The sequence below is a fragment of the Aedes albopictus genome, chromosome 3 (assembly GCF_035046485.1).
Source record: "Aedes albopictus strain Foshan chromosome 3, AalbF5, whole genome shotgun sequence".
NCBI classification, from domain to species: Eukaryota; Metazoa; Arthropoda; class Insecta; order Diptera; family Culicidae; genus Aedes; species Aedes albopictus.
The window spans coordinates 360,489,030-360,500,396 of NC_085138.1; the positions used below are offsets into that span (position 1 = coordinate 360,489,030).

Sequence of the window (11,367 nt, forward strand, 5' to 3'; positions counted from 1 at the left end):
ATAACCTCATGAACGTTAGCAAGCAAACAGGTTCAGACCGGTGAAAAAAATGTTTTACGCATATGGTCAAATCTCAACCGTTACGTAGTAATTGAACTTTGCATGTTTTTGACTTTGCTTGTCTCAAACTGGCTATAACTTGAAAATGGTCAAACTTATCGCATTTGAAAGATGATTAAATTTGCTACCAAAAAAGATCTTGGAATCTATTTGTTTAGTTAGATAACTAAAGCTAAAAAGCTCGAAAGTAATGTTTTGCCTTTCTCGTACACTTAAAGTACTAAAAAACTATATGTGCACTCAAAAAACGATTTTTCGAAAAAAGGCTCGGAGGATCAAGTCGCATATACCAATCAACTCAGTTCAACGAATTAAGATTATGTCTGTATGTGTGTATGTATGTATGTATGTATGTATTGTATGCGCGCAAAATAAGTTCACTCACTTTTAAGGAACTTCCCATTGGCCGATTTATCGGATTATAGCTTGAATCTAACTGGAATTGTTTGCTATTAAAAATGGTCCAGGTCGGCCAAGGCGTTCCGATGTTATGGCCATTTCAGTGATCCGGACCAGCACCGGTAGAACTGGCCGTATATAAAACTAAACTAGCCCCATCATGCGATACATCATGGTTGGCGAGTTTTGTGCGGAAATCAACACTGGAGACCAGAAACTCCACTAAAACTTAAGATGGCGGCTCCGAATTCAAAATCGCGGCTCTTAAATGGAGTTTTAGGGCCTGAAACAATGCATTTTTGGTATATTTGGTAATGGGATGATTTCTGGATTCCAAAAATGGCGACTTGAATATCCAAGATGTTGGTCTTAAATCAAGATGGCGGCTGTTTAATGAAGTATATTTTTCGTAGGGAAGATGCCTGGACGCCAAAAATGGCGACCAGAACATCCAAGATGGCAATCCTAAATCCTAAATGGCAGCTTCGAATTCAAGATAGCGTCTTTTGCTTAAGAGTTTGAGGCTCAAACATTAAAAGCCAGATAAACGATATGATTTCTGGTATCATGAAATGGATTTCTGTTAATTGTATGAAAGTGCGAAGTACATCAACATTTCGCTTGATTTTTATTAAAATGGGGTTTCGAAGGCACGAGAAAGGCGCCATCACCACTAGGTGGATTAATTAGGGTTTTTAGTTTTTGTTTCCTAAACATTTGAAATAATTTTTTAAATATTTTTCAAACATAGGCGTATTAAAGAGTACATATTTCTTCATGGTTTCTATGTGTTTAAAAGTTTCTATCTTAGTTCATTTTGCTCTGAAAATTAGAGGAAAACTTGATTTTATTTAGAAATTGTTAACAATTATAAGGTATCCCATATACGTAACCAATGAATATTTTGACAAAAATTTTAGAGATCCTGTATGACAATGACCTCCTTATTGTATGCTGATACAAAAAAGTTTAATTATTTTATTAAAAATCATCAAATACCGCAAAAAATGTAATGTCGCATTTTTTATGGGTCATATTGTATTTCGATGATATACCTCAAGGCATTTAGTTTATGACGTGTTAGCAAGATAATTGACCTTGAAGTTTTTTTGTTTGTGAAATTTAAATAAATATTACAAAAAAAATGTCTCGATAAGGAGAAACGATAATAAATAAATTTATTTAAGGAAATGCTTTCTGTAAACACTCTAATGCAAGCTAGAATAGTTGTTTTGAAAATATAGTCACAGAACTATTATTGGAGATGTTTAAATGTCGCAAGAAAATTAAGTATATAGATTTTCGGTTGAATAAACATCAAAATGGGATTGATAAAAGCTAAACTGAATAGTTCTGTGTAGAAATAGAGACGTTTCCTAATGCCTTTGAAGTATAACTGAATGATACTAGCATTACTAAATGAATTGGAAGACTGCCAAGCAAAAGAACTGCTAGAAGAGTCGGAATGTTGGAACCCTGTTTATTATAAAGCAGATGTACATACAAAAATGCATGACATGGTCAAAACATTGGCTTATTTTATTTAATCTGAAGAAACATATTATCAATGAGTCTTAGATTTGAACCACATTCATTTTTAACATGATTTATTTGAAAAGAACGTCTAAATTAAGAATCAAGAAATTCAAGCTAGCCATTTAAATACTTTGGGTGCCATTTCTCAAAATGTGAGGCTTCCAATGTATGTTATTTCAGCCAGAATGAGGTCTAGTAGCTAAGAAAACGTATTAGTAGTAAACGCTGTGATTTATGCAAGTGATACTATTTGCAAGTGATCATATTTCATCAAAACAATACTTAAATACGTAATTTTTTTATGGTTTGCGGCATTTTTTTCTGTTAAAAACTTTGTTTTTCGTAGATTTTCAACCTGCACTCGTCGTGATACTTTTATTAGAATCTTTTGAAATACTTCCGATGAAAGTAACTACAACAAAACTGAAACCGGAAACATTTTCAATATTAAAACATTTTTATATAAGATGCATGTAAAATTAATATGGCAACACTTCCAAAAACTATCACATTCATGATTTACAAGTCGATTTATAATGCAGGTCACCATACAAAATGATTGTGTTGGATATTATTCGAAATTTGATAGTTTTTATTGTGGAATTCCAGAAATTGTAGAATTCGGCTAAACGAATGTCTAGGCAAATTTTCCATTTTTTTTGTATTTTACGGCCAAAAAATAAATAATGTATTGTTTCGTCCCATTGGCTCATGAAAATAACCTAGAAGATCCTCCAAAAATATAAAAAAAAACATAAAATTATTACAGTTGCGAAAAAAAATAGAAAAAATATTCCTCGGCTAAACGAATGTTTATCACTGTAGAGCAGCTATATGTATTCATATTAATATTTAAAAAATGTTGGAAAATGGTGTTTGATAGATTAACTGATCAAATACTTTTAATGGAATCAAGGTTGCGACCATTCATTTGCAAAGATTTACATTCATTTGCTATTATCTCAGTTCAGAAGCATGCTATCGAAAAACAATGTATGGATGAATTTAACCTTGTAGTTTTATCTGAAAGTTTGCCGAATAACATTGGGGTCGCAAACGTATACCAAAGTCGTGAGAGAGCTGTGAAGGCAACTCTCCACGCGGTGAATGTAAATTTCATTCACGCTGTGGAAAGTTGCCTTCACAGCTCGCTCACGACTTTGGAATGCGTGTGCAACCCCAATGTTATTCGGCAAACTTTCAGATAAAACTACAAGGTTAAATTCATCCATACATTGTTTTTCGATAGCATGCTTCTGAACTGAGATAATAGCAAATGAATGTTAATTTTCGCAAATGAATGGTTGCAACCTTGAATGGAATAATGTAATACAATGTCATGTATACAAAAAAATATTTGCACTAGCCATAATAAGGATAAGACCACATAATCAACAATAGTACATATACCATAATACTCAGTTTGGGCAACGTTACGCCTTGGAGAAGAAGAATCCGGTTTGCGGCTGCCGCTCTCCATCCTCGGTCGCACTCAATAAAAGAATCTCGGGAGACATTTCTTTCCTTGGCAAAATTCCTAAAGAAAACCGAGAAGGATCAATGAAACAATTGCGGGAGAAATCTCTGATGGAGTCCCTGAACGAATCCTGGAGAAAATGCACGAAGAAATCCCCAAACATAACTCTGGAGGAATACCTATAAGAATACCGGAAGGGCTCCTGAGACAAAAAGAAAATCCCTAAATGTAGCATGGGAAGAATTAATGAAAGAATCCAGGAGGACTTAATGTAGGAATCCTGGGATAAGGCCCTGAAGAAATCTCAACAAATCTTGGAGTAATACTAAAATGCCGTTGCCGTTGTGCGGTTCCCAGCTCACAATGAGAACGGAAAACTCATTGGTAAATGAAATGCTTGCTTGTTGTTTATTTTGATTTGCTCTGTGTAAAATACAACCGCGCAAATTCGCATTCTGGTAGGTATTTCTCCTGGAATTCATTCTGAGGTTTTTCCAGGTGATCTATATGAGACATTTCTAGGAGTTCCTTCTGGGATTCCTCCAATAGTTCCTTCTGAGATCCTTCCAGGAGCTCCTTCCAAGATTCCTCCAGGAATTCCTTTTAAGATTCCTTTAGGAGTTCCTTCCAGAATTTCTGCAGAAGCTCTTTCTGGGATTTCTCCAGAAGTTCCTTCTGAAATTCCTCCAGGAGTTTTTTTATGGGATTCCTCCATGATTCCTTCTGGATTTTTTCCAGGAGTTCCTTTCGATATTCCTCCAGGAATTATTTCCGGGATTCCTTCAGGAGTTTCTTCCGGCATTCTTCCGGGAATCCCCTCTGGAATTCCTCCAGGAGTTCCATCTGAGATTCCTCCAGGAGTTCCTCCTTAGATTACTTCAGGAGTTCCTTCCAGAATTACTCCAGGAGTTTTTTTTATGGGATTCCTCCATGATTCCTTCTGGATTTTTTCCAGGAGTTCCTTTCGATATTCCTCCAGGAATTATTTCCGGGATTCCTTCAGGAGTTTCTTCCGGCATTCCTCCGGGAATTCCCTCTGGAATTCCTCCAAGAGTTCCTTCTGAGATTCCTCCAGGAGTTCCTTCTAGAATCCCTTCAGGAGTTCCTTCCAGAATTACTCCAGGAGTTTTTTATGGGATTCCTCCATGAGTTCTTTCTGGAATTTCTCCAGGAGTTCCTTCCTGATTTCCTTCGGAATTTCCTTACGAGATGCCTCTAGGAGTTCATTCTGGCATTCCTCCAGAAGTTCCTTGCGGGATTCCTTTAGGAGTATCCTGCAGGATTCGTCCAAGAGTTCATTCTGGGATTCCTACAGGAGTTTGTTCTGGGATTCCTCCAGGAGTTCCTTCCGAAATTTCTCCATGAGTTCCTTCCGAAATTCCTTCTGAGATTTCTCCAGGATTTCCTTTTGGAATTCCTTCAGGAGTTCCGTCAAGGATTCCTCCACGAGTTCCTTCTGAGATTCCTTTAGATTCTTTTTCGAGGTTTCTCCAGAAATTCCTTCCGAGATTTTTCCAGGTATTTTTCTGTAATTTTTGTAGGAGTTCCTTTCGGGATTTCTCCAGGAGTTCCTTCCGGAAATCATCCAGGAGATCCTTCCGGGATTCTCCGGAAGTTCTTCCTGGGATTCCTAAAGGATTTACTTTCTTGGTTCCTTCAGGAGTTCCTTCGAAGATTCCCGTAGGAGTTTCTTCCGGTATTCCTCCAGTTGTTCCTTCAGAGATTCCTCCAGAAGTTCCATCTGAGATTTCTCCAGAAGTTCTTTCTGAAATTCCTTCAAGAGTTCCTTCCGAGATTTTTCCAGGAATTCCTTCCAAGATTTTTCCAGGAATTCTTTCCGAGATTCCTCCGGGATTTCTTTCTGGGATTCCTCCAGGAGTTCCTATATTCCTAAATTCCTGAATTCCTAAATCCCTTCCTAATTTTTCCATTAATTCCTTCCGAAATGCCTTCAGGAGTTCCTTTTGAGTTTCCTCCAGAAATTCCTTCCGATATTCCTCCAGGAATTCTTTCTGGAATTCCTTCAGAAGTTTCTTCGGGGATTCCTCCGGAAGTTCCTTCTGGGATTCCTCCGTAAGTTCCTTTTTTGATTCCTCCAGGAGTTCCTTCAGAGATTCCTCCAGGAGTTCCTTCCAGGGTTCCTCCAGGAGTTCCTTCCAGGATTAGACCAGGAGTTCTTTCTGGGATTCCTCCAGGAGTTCCTTCTCGAATTTCTTCTTCCTGAAATCTTCCGGGAATTCCTTTCGAGATGCCTCCACACACAGAACTCGATGTACACAGCGCAACGAGTAACTTTCACGCAGCGACCGAAAAGACAAAAGAATTTTCACGCAGATTTGTGTAACACTGGATCAACACAAAAAATGTGCTGATCCGGTGTTACACAAATCTGCGTGAAAATTCTTTTGTCTTTTCGGTCGCTGCGTGAAAGTTACTCGTGTGCTGTGTTGTTTCATTCAAGGGTGCAGGAGTTTCTTCCGGAATTCCTCCACGAAGTCCTTCCGGGATTCATCCAGGAGATCCTTGGGAAATTCCTTCAAGAGTTCTTTCCGAGATTCCTCCAGGAGTTCTTTCCGGGTTTCCTTCAGGAGTTTCTTCCAGGATTCATCCAGGAGTTTCTTCTGGGATTTCTTCAGGAGTCGTTTCCGAGGTTCCTCCATGAGTTCCTTTCGGGATTCCTCCAGGAGCCCGTGCTGGGATTCCTTCAGGAATCGTTTCCTGGATTGCTCCAAGAGTTCCTTCCGGGATTCAACAAGAAGTTTCTTCTGAGATTTCTTCAGGAATCTCTTCCGAGGTTCCTCCATTCGGCAATTCTGCAGGAGTTCCTTGTGGAATTCATCCAGTAGTTCCTCCTGGGATTCCTTCAGGAGTCTTTTCCATGGTTCATCAAGGAAATCTTTCCGTGATTTCTCCAGGAGTTCCTTTCGGGATTCAATCAGGTGTTCCTTCTAGGATTCTTTCAGGAGTTCCTCCCGAGATTAATAGAAGAATTTCTTCTGGTATTCCTCCAGGAAAAACTTCTGGGATTCCTCCAGGAGTTCCCCGAGGAATTTCTCCAAAATTTCCTTCAAGAATTTCCTTAGTAGTTGCTCCAAGAATTTCTTCAGGATTTCCCTTCAGAAGTTCCTTACGGGATTCCTTCAGAAATTCCCTTTCCAAGATTTTTCCAGGTCATCCTTCTGGGATTGCGGAAGAAATTACTACAGGATCCCCGAAGTTATATCTGAAGGAATCCCGGAAGGAATTTCCGAAGAAATCCCGGTTGTAATTCCTGGAAAAATCCCAGTAGGAATTCCAAGACAAATCCTGTGAGGAATTTCTGGAAGAATCCTGGGAAAAATTCCTCGAGTTATCTAGGAAAGATTTTTTGGAGGAATCCCGGAAGGAATCGCGAGTAGTACGCGATAGCAACAGCTGCTTAGATCTAAATTGTGGCGATACTAGAAATACTACGAAATACTATCGTGAGACAAAAAGTAATATTACTAGAAATTTTAGAGTTGCATGCCCCTTGCTGGCCTGCTTACTCTCACAAAAAAATTGACGTTGACGCTGCTGCTCAACCGACACCGCTCAAACGTCAAATTTCGTGTGAGAGTAAGCAGGTCAGTATCAATTCGTGCAGTAATCCATGATGACAAATATTTGGCCCAACAAATGACCAACACAACGTGAATCATGCAACCTTGGATAAATGTCGGACTGTAATGACCCAGACAACCAATTTGCTCGTATAATGAAGTTCATAATCATATTATACGTACTTTTATGCGGTAAAGTTACATCTCATAAGATGTAGTAAAAGTGCCTTATGCGTACAAAAGTGGAGGCGCTTTACGTGCATTGACGGAAAAATAATAACGCTGTATGACTTGAAGCGATATCTTATGTGATGCACGGTATGCACTACTGCGACGTAATATAACATCTTATGCGACTTAAAAATATTCGAAATAAAAAATCTTGTCACCTAAGTATCGAACTAATAACCTTTGGATCATCGAGCCGGGCTTCACACTTAACACAAAACACTACTTATGAAACACGCTGATTAATTGTCATGACATTCTAACTCGCCTCAGTGCTTGTTGGAATGCACTTGGTTTCCGTGCGCTGTACGTGTTCGGCAGACTATCTGGCGATCAAAATGATGTAGCATGATTTCCCGCACAGTTCCACTACTCCTCTCTTGCTAGCATCACCCATTGTTAATTATTTGGCCAACAAAGCAAAAATGATGACTTTGTAACTTGTTTTGTTTCCATAATGATGACTTTTCACTTTCTTGTAGTTTTTTGGCACTCCAACAGCATCTCTTTCATTGTTATCACATATCACATCGCAATATGCCAATGTTAACGATTCTAGCTTATGCGAGTTTGTATGTACATTTGAACGAGTTTATTTTCACTTTTACGCGATTTAGTTTGCACACCAATGCGGGTTAAGCTGACATAATTAGAAAAGTATCAAGTGAAGTCGTATAATCATCGCAGTACGCAATTATGCGAATTCAATTGACACTTTTCGAGTTCATTCGAGCGCTTTTACGAATAAGCAAAGTTCGTCGCAACAAAACATCGGAATATCGTCTACTACGATGCAATCATACATTATAAGAGTTAATTTGCACTCTTATATGATTTTACTAGATACAACGCAATAAGTTCAAAAAATAGGATCATATGCGATGAAAATTGTCCCTCAGCCGAACATTTATGCGATAGTGACTTAAAATAGTACTTTACATGATGTACTGCGCGCATCCTTATGCGATTTCTGGTTGTCTGGGGACATATATATTTGTCTGTCCCGTCTGCCTCCGATGGGCCATTGGAAGACTGTCTGTCTCCACAACAATTCCGTTTTAAAGCGGTCTTCGACCCGGACGGTAGTCCTTTCAACCCAAGTTACACACTTGTCACCGAAGAGTCACGGCGGCGCAGGTTTTTGTTGCGCAGAAGTCACTGCGACTTACTTCTAGCAAGTAAGTATTTACTTGTTAGAAGTAAGTCACTGTGACTTCTGCGCAACAAAAACCTGCGCCTTGACTCTTCGATGACTAGTGTGTTACTTGGGAAACTCTTTTCACGTCCTTTGTTCCTTGCACTATCTTGACTGCGGATTCTTCTAAGGACTAACGCTCCCTCGTCCAAATTGTAGAGGTTGGCATTACTGAACGGTTTAACGGTTTCCTCTCAATAGCTCACAACCGGTTTCTCCCGAAGTAGGAAGTTTTGATCTAACGCCAATTGGTTCTCCGATTCTCCGGACCTTGACTTTCATTGGTTCGATGGTGTGCAGATTGTTTCTACACCAATGAGTAGATCAGGACGCTGTTCTGAATACGAATGTATCTGTAGATGACTACATTTATTGGTAAGAATAGCCACGTCAAGAGTTGTTTTCGGGAGCAGCAGCGTCTCCACAGTTTGTGTTGTCTGAAGTGGTAACTTCTCTTTCTTCCCAAAAACCGAGATCCATAACATCATCCTGGAATTCAGTTCTTATGTAGTAATGTCAGCGGTTCATTTTATGGTGAGTGGCCACTTAATCCCTCCAGCATTTAATCGACGATTCTTCGTGAAGGAACACAAGCGTCGTATGCGTGTTTCTTTCCATAATGCAACGTCACAGGAATCATCTGGAATATGATGGAGCTGGAAATGCGGATATGCGTGTTAATAGCAAGCTTTGGAGCGGATGAAGTAGGGAATGATATCGAGCCTGACGACACTCTCCAACATTGCACCGACACTTAAACTTACATGGGGCATCACCATGCTCGTTGAGGCAAATTTGGCAGAGTTTGCCTTTTTCCACGATCATGGCATTTAAGTCCCTGACAGTAACCAAGACGATGATCAGTTTGTCCTCGTCGGCTTTTCCTCACACTATGCGTGTAGATCGCTACTCTCTCCATAGTTCTTCCTTTCGTGCATAAATGTGGCTTAGTTCAAGGTTCTGGCTTATGTTTGAGGATTAAACTTGCCGCACACGCCTCCGAAACGATTTTTGAAAACTTCGAAAGTGTCCTCAACGTAACCGATTTCTTTTTGCTTCGGTGTTCAACCCACTCTCGCTTGTCGCCTGCTGTAAGCTTATCCACCAGGTCCTGAATGAGGATTGGATTAATCAAATGTTCTTCCAGTTCTACAAGTGGTCACACATTTGTTCTACCACGTTTCTAAAATCTATGAACGTTTCTAATTTGTCCGCTTTTGGGGGATTCAGACCCTTCACTTTCATCAGGTTGCAGTATTGTAACTGTTCCGGACGTTTGAGCAGTCTGCACAGGCTGCTCTGTGGGATTTCATACACAGGCATTATCCAATTGGTGCTACGTCTAGAAAAAATATAGCTATCAGGTAATTAGAAATACAACCACGTACAATGAAAAGTTTCCACCGACTGGAGTGGGAATCGAACTCACACTCCGAGGCTTACGATACGCCTAGACAACTGCCGTCGCTAACCGCACGGCCATGAAGCCCACTTCCTTTTATATTATTTTATGATGGCTCCGAGAACCTCTTCTAGTCTTTTTAAAATGTAACGTGTGGTATGCTTACGTAAAGCACCTTGAATCTCTCGTAACAAGATTGAGTATTCCCAGCAGTAGGTACATAATTTGCTTATGCATATTCTGCATTTACATGTAAAGATCATGCATAATCACTCTAATTTAAGCTCAAGAATCAAGACTGATAAACGTATCTACAGAACGAGAGCACGACCATGTGCCCCTTCTTCTTCTTCTTATTCTGATCGGTGGTGCTTTCTTTTGCGCACCCACCTTCCTAATGGACCGGCATCGCAGGCCATATGTCCAACCTACTTCTATTTATACTCCGTGGAGTTTACAATTCGTGTTCTTCTTTATCGACTGTGTTTTCAACATGACAGTTGTGTATTTTTGGTGTGTTAGCCCGTAGGCTTTACAATTCATTTTAGTGTCCGAAGACTGCATTATTCTTTTATAGTCCGTAGACTGTTACCCACTCACCCCTGGAGGGGGTGGGAATTGAACCCATGACCTTCTGATTGACAGTCAGAAGCCTAACCACTACGCTAGATCCCCCCCCCCCCATGTGCCCCTGCACAGTACACATTCAATTAAAACCGTCCACTAAGCAACAACAACGGTTAGTAGCAGGTAGGACATTTAATATGTCCGGCCATAATTTAGTCTACGAGTCACTCAGAGTGACAATTTCGGCTCCGTTTTTCAGTTCCTTTCCACGGAGGTCAACCAACAGAACAGTAGGCAAATGTGTGCAGTGCAGTAGTGTGCACCGCACTCACAGTCTAGGCCAGGGACAATCTAACGGTCGTCGCCTTGGTCGCGGCGGTACCTACTGTATGCAGCAATTGAAAGTGGTGCGGTACTTAGACGTTATATTAGTTAGTTGCTTGAGCTGTACAGTTACTTAGCTACTAGGACCAAGGTGAATCAGATTTACTGCCCACCGCCTCTCGTATTAAAATATAATTGGCTAATTAAACGCGTCGTTTGACATGTGGAGAATCTGGATCAAATTTCGACTGAATGGATGGAGCAGCCGCAAACAAATGAATCGTGCCACTGACTGAACGGATTGGTTCAACCTTAGGCTCTAATGAAAATGAATTTGAGGAATGACGCCGGTTCTGTATGGCAGGCAGCTACCTACTTACTGGGGCAAACAATTGATTGAAGAAATTGAAGTGAAGTGATTTATTTTCCACACCGAAACAGCGCGCTGCTAGGGCAGGCCGAGCTCCAGGGACGCACTCGGGTGTGATGGTTTTGACTCTGAATAAATAGCCCTGTAGGAATCGGTGTAGCGTGAAATTCCATTAGTACCGCTGCTGCTGATCGGAGGAGATTTTGCGTAAACGCGGTTACGACGAGT

The 11,367-nt window shown here is 40.2% G+C and overlaps 1 non-coding gene across 1 annotated transcript; it reads right to left on the reverse strand.

The window, feature by feature from the left end:
• Positions 1 to 10,481: 10,481 nt before the first annotated feature.
• Positions 10,482 to 10,556, reverse strand: Trnad-guc (transfer RNA aspartic acid (anticodon GUC)). The gene has a single exon. It is a non-coding gene; the product is annotated as a tRNA-Asp (tRNA).
• Positions 10,557 to 11,367: the final 811 nt, after the last annotated feature.